The sequence below is a fragment of the Hemicordylus capensis genome, chromosome 4, assembly GCF_027244095.1.
Source record: "Hemicordylus capensis ecotype Gifberg chromosome 4, rHemCap1.1.pri, whole genome shotgun sequence".
Taxonomy (NCBI): domain Eukaryota; kingdom Metazoa; phylum Chordata; class Lepidosauria; order Squamata; family Cordylidae; genus Hemicordylus; species Hemicordylus capensis.
The window spans coordinates 153,448,638-153,474,990 of record NC_069660.1 but is presented as its reverse complement, the minus strand read 5'-3'; the positions used below and the strand labels follow the sequence as shown (position 1 = coordinate 153,474,990).

General features: G+C 49.1%; 2 long non-coding RNA genes across 2 annotated transcripts; both read left to right on the top strand.

The window, feature by feature from the left end:
* Positions 1 to 11,198: 11,198 nt before the first annotated feature.
* On the top strand, positions 11,199 to 17,430 carry LOC128353016 (uncharacterized). Its single transcript, XR_008320782.1, has 2 exons — positions 11,199 to 14,531; positions 15,858 to 17,430. It is a non-coding gene; the product is annotated as an uncharacterized LOC128353016 (long non-coding RNA).
* Positions 17,431 to 19,692: 2,262 nt separating this feature from the next.
* On the top strand, positions 19,693 to 26,141 carry LOC128352954 (uncharacterized). The gene is made up of 2 exons (XR_008320730.1): positions 19,693 to 23,242; positions 24,569 to 26,141. It is a non-coding gene; the product is annotated as an uncharacterized LOC128352954 (long non-coding RNA).
* The last annotated feature ends 212 nt before the right edge of the window (positions 26,142 to 26,353 follow it).

The following is a 26,353-nucleotide window of genomic DNA, read 5'->3' as shown; positions in this document are numbered from 1 at the left end:
AAGCAAAACCAAAAGCAGAAACTCTGCAGTCCACTGAAAGTCAAGTGTACATTCTTCCTTTCTTTTGTTCTTTATGACATGTATAGCCCGCTCTTCCTCCAAGGAGCCCAGAGCGGTGTACTACAGACTTAGGTTTCTCCTCACAACAACCCTGTGAAGTAGCTTAGGCTGAGAGAGAAGTGACTGGCCCAGAGTCACCCAGCAAGTATCCTGTCTGAATGGGGATATGAACTCGGCTCTCCCCGGTCCTAGTGCAGCACTCTAACCACTACAGCACGCTGGCTCTTCATTTAGAGTATCCTGGCTGAATGGGGATTTGAACTCGGGTCTCCCCGGTCCTAGTCCTGCACTCTAAGCACTACACCACGCTCACCACGCTGGCTCCTCATTTACAATGTCTTAATTGTGAAAGAATGACAGATCTCCCTTAAATGATCAGAAGGCTCAGAAGTACCGATCTGTATCAGATCAAGGTCCCCTGGTCCAGCATTCTTGGCAAGGATAGGAACATAGCAACACATGAAGCTGCCATATACCGAGTCAGACCATTGGTCTATCGAGCTGAGTATTGTCTTCACAGAGTGGCAGCGGCTTCTCCAGGATTGCAGGCAGGAATCTCTCTTGGAGAAGGCAGGGAGCGGGAGGGCACTTGAAACCTTCTGCTCCTCCTCCATCCCCTGAGGGGAATAGCTAACAGTGCTCAGACATCAAGTCTCCCGTTCATATGCAACCAGGGTGGGCCCTGCTTCGCTAAGGGGACAAGTCATGCTTGCTACCACAAGACCCAGCTCCTGCTTGAGTGTCCTGAATAGCGTCCAGTGGGAAGCAGGGTCCCTGATACAAAGAGAATCTTGAGGAGTGGAGGGGAGAGAATTGTTTGGGTTTTGGCAGTTGGCCTTCTGAGGTAGCTCTGGAGGGCTTGTCTGAGGAGAAAAGCCTTTGTCGATGCGGCAGCTGTGTCTGGGAGGAGCCCTTGACATGAAGCCAGATGGGGCGGTAGCATAAGGCAGCAGATTTTGGAGGCCCCAAGAGGGCCCCAAGATGCCCCCCACCCCCCGTGGCCCTACTATTGAAGCATCTCTTCAAGAGGGGCATGCATCACTTGATGGAGGAGAGGTCTCTCAAGGGCTGCTAGTGGGAGGGCGGGCTATAGGCCACCTCCAGGCTGAAGGGCAGGATGCCTCTGAGTCCCAGTGTTTGGCAGGGGAGTAAGAGCAGGAGAGAGGCCGTGCCCTCAACTGCAGCCTGTGGGCTTCCATTGGCATGTGGGAGGCCACTGTGTGAAAGAGGATGCTGGACTAGATGGGCTCCCTTGGGCCTGAGCCAGCAGGGCTGTTGCGATGTTCTTAGGACTGTTCTGAGCCTTGGAATCCTGAGCGCTGGGATAGCGTAGGGGTTAGAGTGGCGAGGATAGAGACCGGGGGTACCCGAGTTCGAATCCCCATTCAACCTTTTCGGGATTATTCCTTCTTTCAAAAATTTAGACCCCGCCCCTCCAGTACACTACGGCTCGGGCCAGCTCACAGCAATACGACACATATCAGAGACGAGAAAAAACAAGAACATTAACCAAACGGAGGAAACAAATCCATCGTCAGGTTCAAAAGCACAATCACTATCAAGTTCACGTCCTTTGAAAAGCTAAAAAAGGGAAATGATAACAACTCAAAACTAAAGAACCTCCCAGACATAACCCAAGAGGGGGCCTTAAAAAGCCTCCTTAAAAAGTGGTTTGTTAAAAACACTGAGGGAGGGAGGGAGGGAGGGAGCGTGGGAAGCTCTTCAGCCAGGGCTTCAGCCAGGGCCTTCCAATGCCGAGGGGCAACAAGCGAAAAGGCCCTGTCCCTAGTCCCCACAAAGAGGATCTCTGTTAGTAGCGGGGCCATGAGCGAGCAGAGCAGGGCCTGAGACGATGAACGGGGAGGGCCCTGGAAAATTAATATGGGCAAATGCGCTCCGACAGCTTCCCCGGCCCCAAGCCCTGTAGAGTCTTGAAGGTGTGACTCAGAGTGCTCTGAGTGGGGCACACCTCTGGGAGCGCCAGTGGGGCAGGAGAAACGTTCGTGGGCGGGCGGGGGGGGGGGACTGCAGGAGCCATCTCGCCGTCCCCCTGGCCTCCTCCAGCCCCGGCAAAGGAGGTCGTGTACAACCTCAATATCTCTCATCTAATATTCCATGCATTCATCTATAGTTGAGTGGGGCTAATCACTCTTGCGTGGTCGCCTGTTTTAAAAAGCAAAACCAAAAGCAGAAACTCTGCAGTCCACTGAAAGTCAAGTGTACATTCTTCCTTTCTTTTGTTCTTTATGACATGTATAGCCCGCTCTTCCTCCAAGGAGCCCAGAGCGGTGTACTACAGACTTAGGTTTCTCCTCACAACAACCCTGTGAAGTAGCTTAGGCTGAGAGAGAAGTGACTGGCCCAGAGTCACCCAGCAAGTATCCTGTCTGAATGGGGATATGAACTCGGCTCTCCCCGGTCCTAGTGCAGCACTCTAACCACTACAGCACGCTGGCTCTTCATTTAGAGTATCCTGGCTGAATGGGGATTTGAACTCGGGTCTCCCCGGTCCTAGTCCTGCACTCTAAGCACTACACCACGCTCACCACGCTGGCTCCTCATTTACAATGTCTTAATTGTGAAAGAATGACAGATCTCCCTTCAATGATCAGAAGGCTCAGAAGTACCGATCTGTATCAGATCAAGGTCCCCTGGTCCAGCATTCTTGGCAAGGATAGGAACATAGCAACACATGAAGCTGCCATATACCGAGTCAGACCATTGGTCTATCGAGCTGAGTATTGTCTTCACAGAGTGGCAGCGGCTTCTCCAGGATTGCAGGCAGGAATCTCTCTTGGAGAAGGCAGGGAGCGGGAGGGCACTTGCAACCTTCTGCTCCTCCTCCATCCCCTGAGGGGAATAGCTAACAGTGCTCAGACATCAAGTCTCCCGTTCATATGCAACCAGGGTGGGCCCTGCTTCGCTAAGGGGACAAGTCATGCTTGCTACCACAAGACCCAGCTCCTGCTTGAGTGTCCTGAATAGCGTCCAGTGGGAAGCAGGGTCCCTGATACAAAGAGAATCTTGAGGAGTGGAGGGGAGAGAATTGTTTGGGTTTTGGCAGTTGGCCTTCTGAGGTAGCTCTGGAGGGCTTGTCTGAGGAGAAAAGCCTTTGTCGATGCGGCAGCTGTGTCTGGGAGGAGCCCTTGACATGAAGCCAGATGGGGCGGTAGCATAAGGCAGCAGATTTTGGAGGCCCCAAGAGGGCCCCAAGATGCCCCCCACCCCCCGTGGCCCTACTATTGAAGCATCTCTTCAAGAGGGGCATGCATCACTTGATGGAGGAGAGGTCTCTCAAGGGCTGCTAGTGGGAGGGCGGGCTATAGGCCACCTCCAGGCTGAAGGGCAGGATGCCTCTGAGTCCCAGTGTTTGGCAGGGGAGTAAGAGCAGGAGAGAGGCCGTGCCCTCAACTGCAGCCTGTGGGCTTCCATTGGCATGTGGGAGGCCACTGTGTGAAAGAGGATGCTGGACTAGATGGGCTCCCTTGGGCCTGAGCCAGCAGGGCTGTTGCGATGTTCTTAGGACTGTTCTGAGCCTTGGAATCCTGAGCGCTGGGATAGCGTAGGGGTTAGAGTGGCGAGGATAGAGACCGGGGGTACCCGAGTTCGAATCCCCATTCAACCTTTTCGGGATTATTCCTTCTTTCAAAAATTTAGACCCCGCCCCTCCAGTACACTACGGCTCGGGCCAGCTCACAGCAATACGACACATATCAGAGACGAGAAAAAACAAGAACATTAACCAAACGGAGGAAACAAATCCATCGTCAGGTTCAAAAGCACAATCACTATCAAGTTCACGTCCTTTGAAAAGCTAAAAAAGGGAAATGATAACAACTCAAAACTAAAGAACCTCCCAGACATAACCCAAGAGGGGGCCTTAAAAAGCCTCCTTAAAAAGTGGTTTGTTACAAACACTGAGGGAGGGAGGGAGGGAGCGTGGGAAGCTCTTCAGCCAGGGCTTCAGCCAGGGCCTTCCAATGCCGAGGGGCAACAAGCGAAAAGGCCCTGTCCCTAGTCCCCACAAAGAGGATCTCTGTTAGTAGCGGGGCCATGAGCGAGCAGAGCAGGGCCTGAGACGATGAACGGGGAGGGCCCTGGAAAATTAATATGGGCAAATGCTCTCCGACAGCTTCCCCGGCCCCAAGCCCTGTAGAGTCTTGAAGGTGTGACTCAGAGTGCTCTGAGTCGGGCACACCTCTGGGAGCGCCAGTGGGGCAGGAGAAACGTTCGTGGGCGGGCGGGGGGGGGGACTGCAGGAGCCATCTCGCCGTCCCCCTGGCCTCCTCCAGCCCCGGCAAAGGAGGTCGTGTACAACCTCAATATCTCTCATCTAATATTCCATGCATTCATCTATAGTTGAGTGGGGCTAATCACTCTTGCGTGGTCGCCTGTTTTAAAAAGCAAAACCAAAAGCAGAAACTCTGCAGTCCACTGAAAGTCAAGTGTACATTCTTCCTTTCTTTTGTTCTTTATGACATGTATAGCCCGCTCTTCCTCCAAGGAGGCCAGAGCGGTGTACTACAGACTTAGGTTTCTCCTCACAACAACCCTGTGAAGTAGCTTAGGCTGAGAGAGAAGTGACTGGCCCAGAGTCACCCAGCAAGTATCCTGTCTGAATGGGGATATGAACTCGGCTCTCCCCGGTCCTAGTGCAGCACTCTAACCACTACAGCACGCTGGCTCTTCATTTAGAGTATCCTGGCTGAATGGGGATTTGAACTCGGGTCTCCCCGGTCCTAGTCCTGCACTCTAAGCACTACACCACGCTCACCACGCTAGCTCCTCATTTACAATGTCTTAATTGTGAAAGAATGACAGATCTCCCTTAAATGATCAGAAGGCTCAGAAGTACCGATCTGTATCAGATCAAGGTCCCCTGGTCCAGCATTCTTGGCAAGGATAGGAACATAGCAACACATGAAGCTGCCATATACCGAGTCAGACCATTGGTCTATCGAGCTGAGTATTGTCTTCACAGAGTGGCAGCGGCTTCTCCAGGATTGCAGGCAGGAATCTCTCTTGGAGAAGGCAGGGAGCGGGAGGGCACTTGCAACCTTCTGCTCCTCCTCCATCCCCTGAGGGGAATAGCTAACAGTGCTCAGACATCAAGTCTCCCGTTCAAATGCAACCAGGGTGGGCCCTGCTTCGCTAAGGGGACAAGTCATGCTTGCTGCCACAAGACCCAGCTCCTGCTTGAGTGTCATGAATAGCGTCCAGTGGGAAGCAGGGTCCCTGATACAAAGAGAATCTTGAGGAGTGGAGGGGAGAGAATTGTTTGGGTTTTGGCAGTTGGCCTTCTGAGGTAGCTCTGGAGGGCTTGTCTGAGGAGAAAAGCCTTTGTCGATGCGGCAGCTGTGTCTGGGAGGAGCCCTTGACATGAAGCCAGATGGGGCGGTAGCATAAGGCAGCAGATTTTGGAGGCCCCAAGAGGGCCCCAAGATGCCCCCCACCCCCCGTGGCCCTACTATTGAAGCATCTCTTCAAGAGGGGCATGCATCACTTGATGGAGGAGAGGTCTCTCAAGGGCTGCTAGTGGGAGGGCGGGCTATAGGCCACCTCCAGGCTGAAGGGCAGGATGCCTCTGAGTCCCAGTGTTTGGCAGGGGAGTAAGAGCAGGAGAGAGGCCGTGCCCTCAACTGCAGCCTGTGGGCTTCCATTGGCATGTGGGAGGCCACTGTGTGAAAGAGGATGCTGGACTAGATGGGCTCCCTTGGGCCTGAGCAAGCAGGGCTGTTGCGATGTTCTTAGGACTGTTCTGAGGCTTGGAATCCTGAGCGCTGGGATAGCGTAGGGGTTAGAGTGGCGAGGATAGAGACCAGGGGTACCCGAGTTCGAATCCCCATTCAACCTTTTCGGGATTATTCCTTCTTTCAAAAATTTAGACCCCGCCCCTCCAGTACACTACGGCTCGGGCCAGCTCACAGCAATACGACACATATCAGAGACGAGAAAAAACAAGAACATTAACCAAACGGAGGAAACAAATCCATCGTCAGGTTCAAAAGCACAATCACTATCAAGTTCACGTCCTTTGAAAAGCTAAAAAAGGGAAATGATAACAACTCAAAACTAAAGAACCTCCCAGACATAACCCAAGAGGGGGCCTTAAAAAGCCTCCTTAAAAAGTGGTTTGTTAAAAACACTGAGGGAGGGAGGGAGGGAGCGTAGGAAGCTCTTCAGCCAGGGCTTCAGCCAGGGCCTTCCAATGCCGAGGGGCAACAAGCGAAAAGGCCCTGTCCCTAGTCCACACAAAGAGGATCTCTGTTAGTAGCGGGGCCATGAGCGATCAGAGCAGGGCCTGAGACGATGAACGGGGAGGGCCCTGGAAAATTAATATGGGCAAATGCTCTCCGACAGCTTCCCCGGCCCCAAGCCCTGTAGAGTCTTGAAGGTGTGACTCAGAGTGCTCTGAGTGGGGCACACCTCTGGGAGCGCCAGTGGGGCAGGAGAAACGTTCGTGGGTGGGCGGGGGGGGGACTGCAGGAGCCATCTCGCCGTCCCCCTGGCCTCCTCCAGCCCCGGCAAAGGAGGTCGTGTACAACCTCAATATCTCTCATCTAATATTCCATGCATTCATCTATAGTTGAGTGGGGCTAATCACTCTTGCGTGGTCGCCTGTTTTAAAAAGCAAAACCAAAAGCAGAAACTCTGCAGTCCACTGAAAGTCAAGTGTACATTCTTCCTTTCTTTTGTTCTTTATGACATGTATAGCCCGCTCTTCCTCCAAGGAGCCCAGAGCGGTGTACTACAGACTTAGGTTTCTCCTCACAACAGCCCTGTGAAGTAGCTTAGGCTGAGAGAGAAGTGACTGGCCCAGAGTCACCCAGCAAGTATCCTGTCTGAATGGGGATATGAACTCGGCTCTCCCCGGTCCTAGTGCAGCACTCTAACCACTACAGCACGCTGGCTCTTCATTTAGAGTATCCTGGCTGAATGGGGATTTGAACTCGGGTCTCCCCGGTCCTAGTCCTGCACTCTAAGCACTACACCACGCTCACCACGCTGGCTCCTCATTTACAATGTCTTAATTGTGAAAGAATGACAGATCTCCCTTAAATGATCAGAAGGCTCAGAAGTACCTCGTCCAGCATTCTTGGCAAGGATAGGAACATAGCAACACATGAAGCTGCCATATACCGAGTCAGACCATTGGTCTATCGAGCTGAGTATTGTCTTCACAGAGTGGCAGCGGCTTCTCCAGGATTGCAGGCAGGAATCTCTCTTGGAGAAGGCAGGGAGCGGGAGGGCACTTGCAACCTTCTGCTCCTCCTCCATCCCCTGAGGGGAATAGCTAACAGTGCTCAGACATCAAGTCTCCCGTTCATATGCAACCAGGGTGGGCCCTGCTTCGCTAAGGGGACAAGTCATGCTTGCTGCCACAAGACCCAGCTCCTGCTTGAGTGTCATGAATAGCGTCCAGTGGGAAGCAGGGTCCCTGATACAAAGAGAATCTTGAGGAGTGGAGGGGAGAGAATTGTTTGGGTTTTGGCAGTTGGCCTTCTGAGGTAGCTCTGGAGGGCTTGTCTGAGGAGAAAAGCCTTTGTCGATGCGGCAGCTGTGTCTGGGAGGAGCCCTTGACATGAAGCCAGATGAGGCGGTAGCATAAGGCAGCAGATTTTGGAGGCCCCAAGAGGGCCCCAAGATGCCCCCCACCCCCCGTGGCCCTACTATTGAAGCATCTCTTCAAGAGGGGCATGCATCACTTGATGGAGGAGAGGTCTCTCAAGGGCTGCTAGTGGGAGGGCGGGCTATAGGCCACCTCCAGGCTGAAGGGCAGGATGCCTCTGAGTCCCAGTGTTTGGCAGGGGAGTAAGAGCAGGAGAGAGGCCGTGCCCTCAACTGCAGCCTGTGGGCTTCCATTGGCATGTGGGAGGCCACTGTGTGAAAGAGGATGCTGGACTAGATGGGCTCCCTTGGGCCTGAGCCAGCAGGGCTGCTGCGATGTTCTTAGGACTGTTCTGAGCCTTGGAATCCTGAGCGCTGGGATAGCGTAGGGGTTAGAGTGGCGAGGATAGAGACCGGGGGTACCCGAGTTCGAATCCCCATTCAACCTTTTCGGGATTATTCCTTCTTTCAAAAATTTAGACCCCGCCCCTCCAGTACACAACTGCTCGAGCCAGCTCACAGCAATACGACACATATCAGAGACGAGAAAAAACAAGAACATTAACCAAACGGAGGAAACAAATCCATCGTCAGGTTCAAAAGCACAATCACTATCAAGTTCACGTCCTTTGAAAAGATAAAAAATGGAAATGATAACAACTCAAAACTAAAGAACCTCCCAGACATAACCCAAGAGGGGGCCTTAAAAAGCCTCCTTAAAAAGTGGTTTGTTAAAAACACTGAGGGAGGGAGGGAGCGTGGGAAGCTCTTCAGCCAGGGCTTCAGCCAGGGCCTTCCAATGCCGAGGGGCAACAAGCGAAAAGGCCCTGTCCCTAGTCCCCACAAAGAGGATCTCTGTTAGTAGCGGGGCCATGAGCGAGCAGAGCAGGGCCTGAGACGATGAACGGGGAGGGCCCTGGACAATTAATATGGGCAAATGCGCCCCGACAGCTTCCCCGGCCCCAAGCCCTGTAGAGTCTTGAAGGTGTGACTCAGAGTGCTCTGAGTGGGGCACACCTCTGGGAGCGCCAGTGGGGCAGGAGAAACGTTCGTGGGCGGGCGGGGGGGGGGACTGCAGGAGCCATCTCGCCGTCCCCCTGGCCTCCTCCAGCCCCGACAAAGGAGGTCGTGTACAACCTCAATATCTCTCATCTAATATTCCATGCATTCATCTATAGTTGAGTGGGGCTAATCACTCTTGCGTGGTCGCCTGTTTTAAAAAGCAAAACCAAAAGCAGAAACTCTGCAGTCCATTGAAAGTCAAGTGTACATTCTTCCTTTCTTTTGTTCTTTATGACATGTATAGCCCGCTCTTCCTCCAAGGAGCCCAGAGCGGTGTACTACAGACTTAGGTTTCTCCTCACAACAACCCTGTGAAGTAGCTTAGGCTGAGAGAGAAGTGACTGGCCCAGAGTCACCCAGCAAGTATCCTGTCTGAAAGGGGATATGAACTCGGCTCTCCCCGGTCCTAGTGCAGCAGTCTAACCACTACAGCACGCTGGCTCTTCATTTAGAGTATCCTGGCTGAATGGGGATTTGAACTCGGGTCTCCCCGGTCCTAGTCCTGCACTCTAAGCACTACACCACGTTGGCTCCTCATTTACAATGTCTTAATTGTGAAAGAATGACAGATCTCCCTTAAATGATCAGAAGGCTCAGAAGTACCGATCTGTATCAGATCAAGGTCCCCTGGTCCAGCATTCTTGGCAAGGATAGGAACATAGCAACACATGAAGCTGCCATATACCGAGTCAGACCATTGGTCTATCGAGCTGAGTATTGTCTTCACAGAGTGGCAGCGGCTTCTCCAGGATTGCAGGCAGGAATCTCTCTTGGAGAAGGCAGGGAGCGGGAGGGCACTTGCAACCTTCTGCTCCTCCTCCATCCCCTGAGGGGAATAGCTAACAGTGCTCAGACATCAAGTCTCCCGTTCATATGCAACCAGGGTGGGCCCTGCTTCGCTAAGGGGACAAGTCATGCTTGCTGCCACAAGACCCAGCTCCTGCTTGAGTGTCATGAATGGCGTCCAGTGGGAAGCAGGTTCCCTGATACAAAGAGAATCTTGAGGAGTGGAGGGGAGAGAATTGTTTGGGTTTTGGCAGTTGGCCTTCTGAGGTAGCTCTGGAGGGCTTGTCTGAGGAGAAAAGCCTCTGTCGATGCGGCAGCTGTGTCTGGGAGGAGCCCTTGACATGAAGCCAGATGGGGCGGTAGCATAAGGCAGCAGATTTTGGAGGCCCCAAGAGGGCCCCAAGATGCCCCCCACCCCCCGTGGCCCTACTATTGAAGCATCTCTTCAAGAGGGGCATGCATCACTTGATGGAGGAGAGGTCTCTCAAGGGCTGCTAGTGGGAGGGCGGGCTATAGGCCACCTCCAGGCTGAAGGGCAGGATGCCTCTGAGTCCCAGTTTTTGGCAGGGGAGTAAGAGCAGGAGAGAGGCCGTGCCCTCAACTGCAGCCTGTGGGCTTCCATTGGCATGTGGGAGGCCACTGTGTGAAAGAGGATGCTGGACTAGATGGGCTCCCTTGGGCCTGAGCCAGCAGGGCTGTTGCGATGTTCTTAGGACTGTTCTGAGCCTTGGAATCCTGAGCGCTGGGATAGCGTAGGGGTTAGAGTGGCGAGGATAGAGACCGGGGGTACCCGAGTTCGAATCCCCATTCAACCTTTTCGGGATTATTCCTTCTTTCAAAAATTTAGACCCCGCCCCTCCAGTACACTACGGCTCGGGCCAGCTCACAGCAATACGACACATATCAGAGACGAGAAAAAACAAGAACATTAACCAAACGGAGGAAACAAATCCATCGTCAGGTTCAAAAGCACAATCACTATCAAGTTCACGTCCTTTGAAAAGCTAAAAAACAGAAATGATAACAACTCAAAACTAAAGAACCTCCCAGACATAACCCAAGAGGGGGCCTTAAAAAGCCTCCTTAAAAAGTGGTTTGTTAAAAACACTGAGGGAGGGAGGGAGGGAGGGAGGGAGCGTGGGAAGCTCTTCAGCCAGGGCTTCAGCCAGGGCCTTCCAATGCCGAGGGGCAACAAGCGAAAAGGCCCTGTCCCTAGTCCCCACAAAGAGGATCTCTGTTAGTAGCGGGGCCATGAGCGAGCAGAGCAGGGCCTGAGACGATGAACGGGGAGGGCCCTGGAAAATTAATATGGGCAAATGCGCTCCGACAGCTTCCCCGGCCCCAAGTCCTGTAGAGTCTTGAAGGTGTGACTCAGAGTGCTCTGAGTGGGGCACACCTCTGGGAGCGCCAGTGGGGCAGGAGAAACGTTCGTGGGCGGGCGGGTGGGGGGACTGCAGGAGCCATCTCGCCGTCCCCCTGGCCTCCTCCAGCCCCGGCAAAGGAGGTCGTGTACAACCTCAATATCTCTCATCTAATATTCCATGCATTTGTGAGGGCTAGAAAAAGCTGTGTTTTACCTTTAGCATAACTGTAGCCATTTTGCTTCTGTAATACTGCTAAAAGCTGATTAGGAAATAAATGATAGTAAGAAATTGCAAGCAAATCTCTTTTTGTGTGTTGTAAGCATTTCTGAGTTCCAGACAGGACAGGAAGCTAACACTTGAGAAATGCTTGAGCTTAGAAACCGCAAGCGGAAAGACAGGAAGCCACCTCTTGATATATGTGACACCATGTCTGGAACAACAACTTATTTGAATATAGCCAATAGCATTGATTCTACAGAAAAGGGGAACTGAGGGAGGGGGCTTGTTGCTTGTCACTGCTTGTTGTTAGAGTATAAAATTGCTTGTAACTTCTTCTGCGGGTGTGCCACTTCTTGGGGTGAGCACCCAGTAGCTTTGCTTGGCCAAATAAAGATACTGACCAGAATCTCCTTCTTGTCTTTTATTAATTGGCATAATCAAATAAAGGGCAAGAGTCGGGCCTTACCCAGACTAGCTGGGAGGGTGCAAGCCTTCCCTGGTAGGCGGGGCTTATTATATGGTGCATTGGCCGGGAATAGAAGGCTAAATTAAGACTAGCTGCTATTGCAGTGAGACGGCCTTCAGACTGGCACGGGCGAAAACCGGGAACGGCTTTTGTGTTAATTCTCAGCGCGCACCAGCCATATTGAGCTGGGAGATCACTCTCAAGCCGCCTCTGGCAGACACCCAAAGTGCCACGAACGAATGTCAGGAGATTCATAGGGAACAAGGAGGTTGATGCTGCGATTTGGACTAGAGCTTGGAGGGGTAAGTACTAAATTGCAACTTGGGAAAAAGGGGGGAGGTGTGTGAATTTTGTGACCCTGTGTGCAAGAGATTTCCATACGGAAGCGTGAAAGAGGAGGGCCAGTACCGCAGTTCTGTCCCTTCGCGAGAAGGCCAGTCGGGAAAAGCCCGAGCGCAAGTGTGTGTGAATGTGAAAAGGGTCCATACTTAGGAGGTTGGCCTGGGAATAGCTGTTCGACCGGGGGGTGAGAGGCCTGACCCCGTTTCTGACCCCACCTGTCCACCACAGCCGGTACGCTTAGGGGGGGACGAAGTGCCCAGAAACCAAGCCCGGGGAGGGGACGGAGTACGTCCCAGAACCCCAGCCCGGTGTTAGTGGAGATAAGGGAGGCAGAGGCGAAAAAACCCGTTAGGCTATTCTTGCACGGTGGGCTGATCAGGGTTTTAGGTTGGTAAGGTTGGATCAGCATTAAGGAAACTGGAAATTGGGAAGTTAGTGAGAATAGGGACAAGGGTTAATAGTTAGGGGAGATAGGGAACAATAGGGAAATAATTAGAACACCCCCTTCAGCACCTCCTAGATAAATTTAACTATATTAAAAGAATTATAAAAAGCTCATGAGCGTTAATTAGTAAATTTATGGTCTGACCACCCACATCTTGGTCAGAATTTGCCTCGTTGGCCACTAAGAAACTGCCATCAACGTGTGAGTAAATTGGCTCGCAAAGTTATCAAGTTTAAAAGCCTTAAAGATGCAAGACCAGAGAGTCAGGGATGAGGATGGTTTTCCACCGCCCCATATGAATGCCCCATCCCACATTCAACCAAATCTACCTCAGCGGGCACCCTTTTTCTATTTTTCTGCCCCATGATTTCCATGGGCACCACCACCCCGACTTCCCACTCCCAATATGAGACCAGTCCCGGGGAGACTGTCAGGGAGCCTGCCATCTGGCCCGTCAAGGGGATATGCTCCACCTGGACCTAGAGCGGGACCGTCTTCTCCCAGTGCCCCTAGTTTTAGAAGTGGGAGTGTTGGCTCCGACTTGGGAGGGGATAGGAGCTCAACTCCTGGGGAATCAGCTAGGGATACGAGAAGGTGCCCACCCCAGAGACCCATGGCCACGGGCACACCAAGGAGTCAGTTGGGAACAATGGTTGTGGGGGATGGATTGCTCCTAGTCCCTTTCCACCTTGGACCTTTAAAACCGGAGACAAGAACTTCTGCCCTATTGGCATCAGCCGTGCAGCTGACTATTGGCCAACCAGGCCATGTCCCGGACAGGGGAAGAAAGGGACGAGGGCCACGGGGAAGTCGCTGTTTCTGCTGTGGCCGGACAGGCCACTGGAAGAGGGAATGTCCTGACCTTAAGGAGGGAGAGGGTGCTGTCTCTCCACCACAGGCAGAGAAAAGCGGGGAACAACCAAATCCCCAATCAAAAATGGAACCCATTGCTGTTCCAAGCCTTTCTTTGTGGACGGATGGGACATCCTTTTTCTTTAATGGACAGAAATATATGGGATATGGAGTGAAGACTGAAGAGCACTTGGTGTTCTTAACAAGAATATTCCTACCATGCTCTACTCCAGAGACCGAACCATTGGGAAGGGAGAAAGACATGAAATAAGACAATGGCCCTGATGCCAGAGAAAATCAGCTGGCAGAAATGGGTGCTTAATAAGCAGCCTAAATAAAAAGGGAGGTCTGTGAATAGTTGAGCATTCAATGGCTTTTGTACTCTGCATACCATTTAGAAAACCAGGAATAGATGACATCTAAAAGTGCTTTTACATATATATATATTTTTATGAACTCGAGTTAGAGGCCCTTTTTGGCCCCAAGAATAACATCTTTTTGCAATTGCTTTTATTATATACCGGTAAAATTCTAATAAAACACTACATGTGTGGGCCCAGCAAGGAAACTCCCCTTATACCATCATGCTCCAAGCACACGCTATGGAGAAAGGAGGGGGGGAAGGAAAGAGCCCCCTGAGCCTGTGAGAGAGGCTAAGGGAGATTTTTGGGGAAGAAAACAATGCTGCCTGTGCTTTCTCTAAGCTCAAAGCAGCTAACTTCCTGTCTGTTTCTGTGTGTGTTAATCTTGGCTCAAAGCCAATACTGTTGCTGCTTTTGTCGTATGAGCTATTGTCCTGTTTGTGTGTATGTGTGTTCAACTTGGCTGAGAGCCAACACAGTATTGCTGCTGTTGCTGCTACTGTTCAATTGTACCTGTTGCAGCAAAAGCCAAGAATAGGCTTCTCCAAATGGAGGCTGTTTCTTGTTCTCTTTTTTCCTTTCTCTCTTTTTCTTGTCCCAGCTGTAGCGTTACGGTTGGGGGAAGGAAATGAGGAAGTGGAGTTAGAGGGAAGCCAGCTTAACTGCCGCTCCTAAAAGTTGTACAACCAGCCTAAAGTTTTGCTGCCACATGAAATGATGGATAGTAACATCTGAGTGTGTCCTCCAGATTCGGAGAAAGCTTCCTTGCACCTGCAGGAACTCACTTGCTGGCTGCAGGCTTTTTTTCCTTTTGTCTTTGTGATCAGGCTGAAAAGACTAAGAGTCTCCTCCAGGTTGTCCAGCGGAGCCAGCCAGGAACTTTTTTCATTCTCAAGCAACTTCTGCATATTTTTAAAGGCAAACAGGCTCTTCTGCCTCTCATCTCATATTTTTGTCAGACACCAGTAAGTTGTAAGGCATGTGGAAGGTGGAATTGGAGGGAGGTGTAATTGCAAGGAAAGGACTTGGGTTGTTGGAAGGGTTGAGACTGGTTGATTGAAGTCTATGGGTGGACTGTAGCTTTATACCACCTTGTGTGTGATGTGGAAGGGTGGTGTGGAGTTGCGGACCGTTCTGTGACTTGCTGTGAGGGATAGTTTTGTCTGGCCTTTATCCTGTGCCTGCTCATGGGCAGGAGGAGTTCCGCGGGGGTTACGGAGGATTTTAAAAATAATGATGTGAGTCCTTTGTGGCGCACGTGGAATGTCTTTGGTCTAAGCCCCTATTCTGTAAGCTGTTTTGATGGGTTTGTGTGCATGAGTTGCTGGAGTGAATACATTCACGGGAATGGCAGAGAAATAGTTCTGCTGTGTTCGTGGGTGTGTGATTCCGGTGATATGTTTCTTCTTGTGAACTGAAACAAAACTTAGGGAACTAAGTGCTGATCAAGGCTGACTGAAAATATATTAATGGCAAGCTTTGCATCATGCATTTTTTTAAATTGAGCTGAAATTCTTATGTTGCTGCTATTGAAGAAGCTGCTACACTTGTTCTAAAACCGGAAGTTTTTCTTTTAACTCTCTCACCACCGAGAGACAAGTCTTTGAATATTAGCAGTGGCAACCCTGCCCAAGTTAAGATGGGGGAGGGAAAAGGGCTTTCTGTGAAGCAATTGCGTTCCAACTGGCAGTTGCGCGGATTTTTACAGAACACAGTGGTCCTGCGATGTTAAATTGGTTAATTGTATGCTGCTGTGTTTTTGCAAAATCTATGTGACATTTCTGCTGCCTTTTTGGGAAAGCTTAAATCTTGCCCCAAACTAAGGGTTTTCTTTATGATTGGTCGACAAGTGCTTGGATTTTGTGAGACATGACAGCAGTACAATGTAAGGGAAGTTAGTCTGATTGTATTCCTGTCATGCTTTCGGAAGATCTATGTAACATTCTGCTGACTTGTCTTGAAATGTACACTGAGAAGCTATTTATTCAATTGGTCTAAGGTCCAAAATTTTTAAATTGGTGTCATAAAGCAGCCCTGCTTTGCCTTCACAACAGCTGAGTTTTTGAAGTTCCAGGTTCCAGATGCAAGATTGGATGAAGAGAATTGTTTTCTGAAAGTCGAGCCTGTCATCATTATACAGCTTTGATGAAAGGATATGACTTTAAGATCACAGGTTTCACCCCTCTACAAAGATCATGGACAATTTTTATAACACCTTTTGCAAAAGAGAGACTTTAACTTGCTTATAAAAACCTAAGCCTTATCCAGAAGATTAATCCTATTTTAACCAGGTTTTGCTAGGTCAGGAGGCTAAAAGATGGAAACAGAAACATCACAATAAAATACATGTGACCTAAATGGAAGTTCCAAAGCCAGATGTCACTGACGAATCATCCCTGTATGGAGAATGAAGTCAGGAATGCTGGAATAAAGATTGTGAGCCCTGATGAAGGTCTGTAAGTATGATTGTCAACCAAGCGTTGTGCAAGCAGTTAGAGTGTGGGAATAGGACCGAAGAAACTGAGTCCAAAACCCCATTCAGCTGTGATATTTGCTGGGTGACACAGAGCCTGCCACTCAAAAGGTTTGACCTACCTCACGGGGTTGTTGTTATACAAGGGAAAATGGGATACGGAAACCATATGGAAACGGGACTTTGTGAGCAGTCATGCCCAGAGAGGGTTCTGGTGAAACTCAAACGCTGAACTTATATGCTACAGCCTTTTGATTGATAAGACTATATTGAATCTGAAAAAGTTTAATGCCTCCTCAACACCTAAAAACTCATGAGAAGAGTGTATGCAGAAAAATGTGAATGCCTTTTTCCTTTTTGATCTTGTTGTTTGCTTTTTGCCTAGGAACACCTTTTGTTTGAAGACATTGTTTTTTGTTTTTGGCTTCGGGAGAAGGGCAAAGACCCGGGGCAAGCAGGGAAACAAAAGCATAAATTGGGAAGATTAACATGCCAAAGGACCAAATTGAAAATGGCCTCAGGATTTATCTATCTTTTGTATTACTTGTCTTGAAAACTTTACCCTTTCTGTTTTGGCTAGTATTGACACCCAGGGACTTGATTTTAGGATGCCTTCTCTATGGGGGGGGAGGGAGAATATTGGCAACTCACTTGTCTGTTTTCTCTCAAGTAAACAGGGTTTTGTAACCAACAGTGCCTTGAATTATCTTTCCAAGAAGGGTTTTCCTCAGATGACAGAAGTATCCTGCATATAATCATTAGACTGTGGTCCCAAAGGAACCTCCAAAAGGACATCAACAGTGACCCAGGAGATTAGCTGCCAGCGACAACCATCCAATGGCAACAGATTGTTCACCTGCTAATTTGTCTTGTGTTGAATAAATTCTGGGCATATAAAGGAGATTCATGAAGCCTACAGCTTCAGAATCTTGAAAATAAAAAGGGAGGAATGTGAGGGCTAGAAAAAGCTGTGTTTTACCTTTAGCATAACTGTAGCCATTTTGCTTCTGTAATACTGCTAAAAGCTGATTAGGAAATAAATGATAGTAAGAAATTGCAAGCAAATCTCTTTTTGGGTGTTGTAAGCATTTCTGAGTTCCAGACAGGACAGGAAGCTAACACTTGAGAAATGCTTGAGCTTAGAAACCGCAAGCGGAAAGACAGGAAGCCACCTCTTGATATATGTGACACCATGTCTGGAACAACAACTTATTTGAATATAGCCAATAGCATTGATTCTACAGAAAAGGGGAACTGAGGGAGGGGGCTTGTTGCTTGTCACTGCTTGTTGTTAGAGTATAAAATTGCTTGTAACTTCTTCTGCGGGTGTGCCACTTCTTGGGGTGAGCACCCAGTAGCTTTGCTTGGCCAAATAAAGATACTGACCAGAATCTCCTTCTTGTCTTTTATTAATTGGCATAATCAAATAAAGGGCAAGAGTCGGGCCTTACCCAGACTAGCTGGGAGGGTGCAAGCCTTCCCTGGTAGGCGGGGCTTATCACATTCATCTATAGTTGAGTGGGGCTAATCACTCTTGCGTGGTCGCCTGTTTTAAAAAGCAAAACCAAAAGCAGAAACTCTGCAGTCCACTGAAAGTCAAGTGTACATTCTTCCTTTCTATTCTTCTTTATGACATGTATAGCCCGCTCTTCCTCCAAGGAGCCCAGAGCGGTGTACTACAGACTTAGGTTTCTCCTCACAACAACCCTGTGAAGTAGCTTAGGCTGAGAGAGAAGTGACTGGCCCAGAGTCACCCAGCAAGTATCCTGTCTGAATGGGGATATGAACTCGGCTCTCCCCGGTCCTAGTGCAGCACTCTAACCACTACAGCACGCTGGCTCTTCATTTAGAGTATCCTGGCTGAATGGGGATTTGAACTCGGGTCTCCCCGGTCCTAGTCCTGCACTCTAAGCACTACACCACGTTGGCTCCTCATTTACAATGTCTTAATTGTGAAAGAATGACAGATCTCCCTTAAATGATCAGAAGGCTCAGAAGTACCGATCTGTATCAGATCAAGGTCCCCTGGTCCAGCATTCTTGGCAAGGATAGGAACATAGCCACACATGAAGCTGCCATATACCAAGTCAGACCATTGGTCTATCGAGCTGAGTATTGTCTTCACAGAGTGGCAGCGGCTTCTCCAGGATTGCAGGCAGGAATCTCTCTTGGAGAAGGCAGGGAGCGGGAGGGCACTTGCAACCTTCTGCTCCTCCTCCATCCCCTGAGGGGAATAGCTAACAGTGCTCAGACATCAAGTCTCCCGTTCATATGCAACCAGGGTGGGCCCTGCTTCGCTAAGGGGACAAGTCATGCTTGCTGCCACAAGACCCAGCTCCTGCTTGAGTGTCATGAATGGCGTCCAGTGGGAAGCAGGTTCCCTGATACAAAGAGAATCTTGAGGAGTGGAGGGGAGAGAATTGTTTGGGTTTTGGCAGTTGGCCTTCTGAGGTAGCTCTGGAGGGCTTGTCTGAGGAGAAAAGCCTCTGTCGATGCGGCAGCTGTGTCTGGGAGGAGCCCTTGACATGAAGCCAGATGGGGCGGTAGCATAAGGCAGCAGATTTTGGAGGCCCCAAGAGGGCCCCAAGATGCCCCCCACCCCCCGTGGCCCTACTATTGAAGCATCTCTTCAAGAGGGGCATGCATCACTTGATGGAGGAGAGGTCTCTCAAGGGCTGCTAGTGGGAGGGCGGGCTATAGGCCACCTCCAGGCTGAAGGGCAGGATGCCTCTGAGTCCCAGTTTTTGGCAGGGGAGTAAGAGCAGGAGAGAGGCCGTGCCCTCAACTGCAGCCTGTGGGCTTCCATTGGCATGTGGGAGGCCACTGTGTGAAAGAGGATGCTGGACTAGATGGGCTCCCTTGGGCCTGAGCCAGCAGGGCTGTTGCGATGTTCTTAGGACTGTTCTGAGCCTTGGAATCCTGAGCGCTGGGATAGCGTAGGGGTTAGAGTGGCGAGGATAGAGACCGGGGGTACCCGAGTTCGAATCCCCATTCAACCTTTTCGGGATTATTCCTTCTTTCAAAAATTTAGACCCCGCCCCTCCAGTACACTACGGCTCGGGCCAGCTCACAGCAATACGACACATATCAGAGACGAGAAAAAACAAGAACATTAACCAAACGGAGGAAACAAATCCATCGTCAGGTTCAAAAGCACAATCACTATCAAGTTCACGTCCTTTGAAAAGCTAAAAAACAGAAATGATAACAACTCAAAACTAAAGAACCTCCCAGACATAACCCAAGAGGGGGCCTTAAAAAGCCTCCTTAAAAAGTGGTTTGTTAAAAACACTGAGGGAGGGAGGGAGGGAGGGAGGGAGGGAGCGTGGGAAGCTCTTCAGCCAGGGCTTCAGCCAGGGCCTTCCAATGCCGAGGGGCAACAAGCGAAAAGGCCCTGTCCCTAGTCCCCACAAAGAGGATCTCTGTTAGTAGCGGGGCCATGAGCGAGCAGAGCAGGGCCTGAGACGATGAACGGGGAGGGCCCTGGAAAATTAATATGGGCAAATGCGCTCCGACAGCTTCCCCGGCCCCAAGTCCTGTAGAGTCTTGAAGGTGTGACTCAGAGTGCTCTGAGTGGGGCACACCTCTGGGAGCGCCAGTGGGGCAGGAGAAACGTTCGTGGGCGGGCGGGTGGGGGGACTGCAGGAGCCATCTCGCCGTCCCCCTGGCCTCCTCCAGCCCCGGCAAAGGAGGTCGTGTACAACCTCAATATCTCTCATCTAATATTCCATGCATTTGTGAGGGCTAGAAAAAGCTGTGTTTTACCTTTAGCATAACTGTAGCCATTTTGCTTCTGTAATACTGCTAAAAGCTGATTAGGAAATAAATGATAGTAAGAAATTGCAAGCAAATCTCTTTTTGGGTGTTGTAAGCATTTCTGAGTTCCAGACAGGACAGGAAGCTAACACTTGAGAAATGCTTGAGCTTAGAAACCGCAAGCGGAAAGACAGGAAGCCACCTCTTGATATATGTGACACCATGTCTGGAACAACAACTTATTTGAATATAGCCAATAGCATTGATTCTACAGAAAAGGGGAACTGAGGGAGGGGGCTTGTTGCTTGTCACTGCTTGTTGTTAGAGTATAAAATTGCTTGTAACTTCTTCTGCGGGTGTGCCACTTCTTGGGGTGAGCACCCAGTAGCTTTGCTTGGCCAAATAAAGATACTGACCAGAATCTCCTTCTTGTCTTTTATTAATTGGCATAATCAAATAAAGGGCAAGAGTCGGGCCTTACCCAGACTAGCTGGGAGGGTGCAAGCCTTCCCTGGTAGGCGGGGCTTATTATATGGTGCATTGGCCGGGAATAGAAGGCTAAATTAAGACTAGCTGCTATTGCAGTGAGACGGCCTTCAGACTGGCACGGGCGAAAACCGGGAACGGCTTTTGTGTTAATTCTCAGCGCGCACCAGCCATATTGAGCTGGGAGATCACTCTCAAGCCGCCTCTGGCAGACACCCAAAGTGCCACGAACGAATGTCAGGAGATTCATAGGGAACAAGGAGGTTGATGCTGCGATTTGGACTAGAGCTTGGAGGGGTAAGTACTAAATTGCAACTTGGGAAAAAGGGGGGAGGTGTGTGAATTTTGTGACCCTGTGTGCAAGAGATTTCCATACGGAAGCGTGAAAGAGGAGGGCCAGTACCGCAGTTCTGTCCCTTCGCGAGAAGGCCAGTCGGGAAAAGCCCGAGCGCAAGTGTGTGTGAATGTGAAAAGGGTCCATACTTAGGAGGTTGGCCTGGGAATAGCTGTTCGACCGGGGGGTGAGAGGCCTGACCCCGTTTCTGACCCCACCTGTCCACCACAGCCGGTACGCTTAGGGGGGGACGAAGTGCCCAGAAACCAAGCCCGGGGAGGGGACGGAGTACGTCCCAGAACCCCAGCCCGGTGTTAGTGGAGATAAGGGAGGCAGAGGCGAAAAAACCCGTTAGGCTATTCTTGCACGGTGGGCTGATCAGGGTTTTAGGTTGGTAAGGTTGGATCAGCATTAAGGAAACTGGAAATTGGGAAGTTAGTGAGAATAGGGACAAGGGTTAATAGTTAGGGGAGATAGGGAACAATAGGGAAATAATTAGAACACCCCCTTCAGCACCTCCTAGATAAATTTAACTATATTAAAAGAATTATAAAAAGCTCATGAGCGTTAATTAGTAAATTTATGGTCTGACCACCCACATCTTGGTCAGAATTTGCCTCGTTGGCCACTAAGAAACTGCCATCAACGTGTGAGTAAATTGGCTCGCAAAGTTATCAAGTTTAAAAGCCTTAAAGATGCAAGACCAGAGAGTCAGGGATGAGGATGGTTTTCCACCGCCCCATATGAATGCCCCATCCCACATTCAACCAAATCTACCTCAGCGGGCACCCTTTTTCTATTTTTCTGCCCCATGATTTCCATGGGCACCACCACCCCGACTTCCCACTCCCAATATGAGACCAGTCCCGGGGAGACTGTCAGGGAGCCTGCCATCTGGCCCGTCAAGGGGATATGCTCCACCTGGACCTAGAGCGGGACCGTCTTCTCCCAGTGCCCCTAGTTTTAGAAGTGGGAGTGTTGGCTCCGACTTGGGAGGGGATAGGAGCTCAACTCCTGGGGAATCAGCTAGGGATACGAGAAGGTGCCCACCCCAGAGACCCATGGCCACGGGCACACCAAGGAGTCAGTTGGGAACAATGGTTGTGGGGGATGGATTGCTCCTAGTCCCTTTCCACCTTGGACCTTTAAAACCGGAGACAAGAACTTCTGCCCTATTGGCATCAGCCGTGCAGCTGACTATTGGCCAACCAGGCCATGTCCCGGACAGGGGAAGAAAGGGACGAGGGCCACGGGGAAGTCGCTGTTTCTGCTGTGGCCGGACAGGCCACTGGAAGAGGGAATGTCCTGACCTTAAGGAGGGAGAGGGTGCTGTCTCTCCACCACAGGCAGAGAAAAGCGGGGAACAACCAAATCCCCAATCAAAAATGGAACCCATTGCTGTTCCAAGCCTTTCTTTGTGGACGGATGGGACATCCTTTTTCTTTAATGGACAGAAATATATGGGATATGGAGTGAAGACTGAAGAGCACTTGGTGTTCTTAACAAGAATATTCCTACCATGCTCTACTCCAGAGACCGAACCATTGGGAAGGGAGAAAGACATGAAATAAGACAATGGCCCTGATGCCAGAGAAAATCAGCTGGCAGAAATGGGTGCTTAATAAGCAGCCTAAATAAAAAGGGAGGTCTGTGAATAGTTGAGCATTCAATGGCTTTTGTACTCTGCATACCATTTAGAAAACCAGGAATAGATGACATCTAAAAGTGCTTTTACATATATATATATTTTTATGAACTCGAGTTAGAGGCCCTTTTTGGCCCCAAGAATAACATCTTTTTGCAATTGCTTTTATTATATACCGGTAAAATTCTAATAAAACACTACATGTGTGGGCCCAGCAAGGAAACTCCCCTTATACCATCATGCTCCAAGCACACGCTATGGAGAAAGGAGGGGGGGAAGGAAAGAGCCCCCTGAGCCTGTGAGAGAGGCTAAGGGAGATTTTTGGGGAAGAAAACAATGCTGCCTGTGCTTTCTCTAAGCTCAAAGCAGCTAACTTCCTGTCTGTTTCTGTGTGTGTTAATCTTGGCTCAAAGCCAATACTGTTGCTGCTTTTGTCGTATGAGCTATTGTCCTGTTTGTGTGTATGTGTGTTCAACTTGGCTGAGAGCCAACACAGTATTGCTGCTGTTGCTGCTACTGTTCAATTGTACCTGTTGCAGCAAAAGCCAAGAATAGGCTTCTCCAAATGGAGGCTGTTTCTTGTTCTCTTTTTTCCTTTCTCTCTTTTTCTTGTCCCAGCTGTAGCGTTACGGTTGGGGGAAGGAAATGAGGAAGTGGAGTTAGAGGGAAGCCAGCTTAACTGCCGCTCCTAAAAGTTGTACAACCAGCCTAAAGTTTTGCTGCCACATGAAATGATGGATAGTAACATCTGAGTGTGTCCTCCAGATTCGGAGAAAGCTTCCTTGCACCTGCAGGAACTCACTTGCTGGCTGCAGGCTTTTTTTCCTTTTGTCTTTGTGATCAGGCTGAAAAGACTAAGAGTCTCCTCCAGGTTGTCCAGCGGAGCCAGCCAGGAACTTTTTTCATTCTCAAGCAACTTCTGCATATTTTTAAAGGCAAACAGGCTCTTCTGCCTCTCATCTCATATTTTTGTCAGACACCAGTAAGTTGTAAGGCATGTGGAAGGTGGAATTGGAGGGAGGTGTAATTGCAAGGAAAGGACTTGGGTTGTTGGAAGGGTTGAGACTGGTTGATTGAAGTCTATGGGTGGACTGTAGCTTTATACCACCTTGTGTGTGATGTGGAAGGGTGGTGTGGAGTTGCGGACCGTTCTGTGACTTGCTGTGAGGGATAGTTTTGTCTGGCCTTTATCCTGTGCCTGCTCATGGGCAGGAGGAGTTCCGCGGGGGTTACGGAGGATTTTAAAAATAATGATGTGAGTCCTTTGTGGCGCACGTGGAATGTCTTTGGTCTAAGCCCCTATTCTGTAAGCTGTTTTGATGGGTTTGTGTGCATGAGTTGCTGGAGTGAATACATTCACGGGAATGGCAGAGAAATAGTTCTGCTGTGTTCGTGGGTGTGTGATTCCGGTGATATGTTTCTTCTTGTGAACTGAAACAAAACTTAGGGAACTAAGTGCTGATCAAGGCTGACTGAAAATATATTAATGGCAAGCTTTGCATCATGCATTTTTTTAAATTGAGCTGAAATTCTTATGTTGCTGCTATTGAAGAAGCTGCTACACTTGTTCTAAAACCGGAAGTTTTTCTTTTAACTCTCTCACCACCGAGAGACAAGTCTTTGAATATTAGCAGTGGCAACCCTGCCCAAGTTAAGATGGGGGAGGGAAAAGGGCTTTCTGTGAAGCAATTGCGTTCCAACTGGCAGTTGCGCGGATTTTTACAGAACACAGTGGTCCTGCGATGTTAAATTGGTTAATTGTATGCTGCTGTGTTTTTGCAAAATCTATGTGACATTTCTGCTGCCTTTTTGGGAAAGCTTAAATCTTGCCCCAAACTAAGGGTTTTCTTTATGATTGGTCGACAAGTGCTTGGATTTTGTGAGACATGACAGCAGTACAATGTAAGGGAAGTTAGTCTGATTGTATTCCTGTCATGCTTTCGGAAGATCTATGTAACATTCTGCTGACTTGTCTTGAAATGTACACTGAGAAGCTATTTATTCAATTGGTCTAAGGTCCAAAATTTTTAAATTGGTGTCATAAAGCAGCCCTGCTTTGCCTTCACAACAGCTGAGTTTTTGAAGTTCCAGGTTCCAGATGCAAGATTGGATGAAGAGAATTGTTTTCTGAAAGTCGAGCCTGTCATCATTATACAGCTTTGATGAAAGGATATGACTTTAAGATCACAGGTTTCACCCCTCTACAAAGATCATGGACAATTTTTATAACACCTTTTGCAAAAGAGAGACTTTAACTTGCTTATAAAAACCTAAGCCTTATCCAGAAGATTAATCCTATTTTAACCAGGTTTTGCTAGGTCAGGAGGCTAAAAGATGGAAACAGAAACATCACAATAAAATACATGTGACCTAAATGGAAGTTCCAAAGCCAGATGTCACTGACGAATCATCCCTGTATGGAGAATGAAGTCAGGAATGCTGGAATAAAGATTGTGAGCCCTGATGAAGGTCTGTAAGTATGATTGTCAACCAAGCGTTGTGCAAGCAGTTAGAGTGTGGGAATAGGACCGAAGAAACTGAGTCCAAAACCCCATTCAGCTGTGATATTTGCTGGGTGACACAGAGCCTGCCACTCAAAAGGTTTGACCTACCTCACGGGGTTGTTGTTATACAAGGGAAAATGGGATACGGAAACCATATGGAAACGGGACTTTGTGAGCAGTCATGCCCAGAGAGGGTTCTGGTGAAACTCAAACGCTGAACTTATATGCTACAGCCTTTTGATTGATAAGACTATATTGAATCTGAAAAAGTTTAATGCCTCCTCAACACCTAAAAACTCATGAGAAGAGTGTATGCAGAAAAATGTGAATGCCTTTTTCCTTTTTGATCTTGTTGTTTGCTTTTTGCCTAGGAACACCTTTTGTTTGAAGACATTGTTTTTTGTTTTTGGCTTCGGGAGAAGGGCAAAGACCCGGGGCAAGCAGGGAAACAAAAGCATAAATTGGGAAGATTAACATGCCAAAGGACCAAATTGAAAATGGCCTCAGGATTTATCTATCTTTTGTATTACTTGTCTTGAAAACTTTACCCTTTCTGTTTTGGCTAGTATTGACACCCAGGGACTTGATTTTAGGATGCCTTCTCTATGGGGGGGGAGGGAGAATATTGGCAACTCACTTGTCTGTTTTCTCTCAAGTAAACAGGGTTTTGTAACCAACAGTGCCTTGAATTATCTTTCCAAGAAGGGTTTTCCTCAGATGACAGAAGTATCCTGCATATAATCATTAGACTGTGGTCCCAAAGGAACCTCCAAAAGGACATCAACAGTGACCCAGGAGATTAGCTGCCAGCGACAACCATCCAATGGCAACAGATTGTTCACCTGCTAATTTGTCTTGTGTTGAATAAATTCTGGGCATATAAAGGAGATTCATGAAGCCTACAGCTTCAGAATCTTGAAAATAAAAAGGGAGGAATGTGAGGGCTAGAAAAAGCTGTGTTTTACCTTTAGCATAACTGTAGCCATTTTGCTTCTGTAATACTGCTAAAAGCTGATTAGGAAATAAATGATAGTAAGAAATTGCAAGCAAATCTCTTTTTGGGTGTTGTAAGCATTTCTGAGTTCCAGACAGGACAGGAAGCTAACACTTGAGAAATGCTTGAGCTTAGAAACCGCAAGCGGAAAGACAGGAAGCCACCTCTTGATATATGTGACACCATGTCTGGAACAACAACTTATTTGAATATAGCCAATAGCATTGATTCTACAGAAAAGGGGAACTGAGGGAGGGGGCTTGTTGCTTGTCACTGCTTGTTGTTAGAGTATAAAATTGCTTGTAACTTCTTCTGCGGGTGTGCCACTTCTTGGGGTGAGCACCCAGTAGCTTTGCTTGGCCAAATAAAGATACTGACCAGAATCTCCTTCTTGTCTTTTATTAATTGGCATAATCAAATAAAGGGCAAGAGTCGGGCCTTACCCAGACTAGCTGGGAGGGTGCAAGCCTTCCCTGGTAGGCGGGGCTTATCACATTCATCTATAGTTGAGTGGGGCTAATCACTCTTGCGTGGTCGCCTGTTTTAAAAAGCAAAACCAAAAGCAGAAACTCTGCAGTCCACTGAAAGTCAAGTG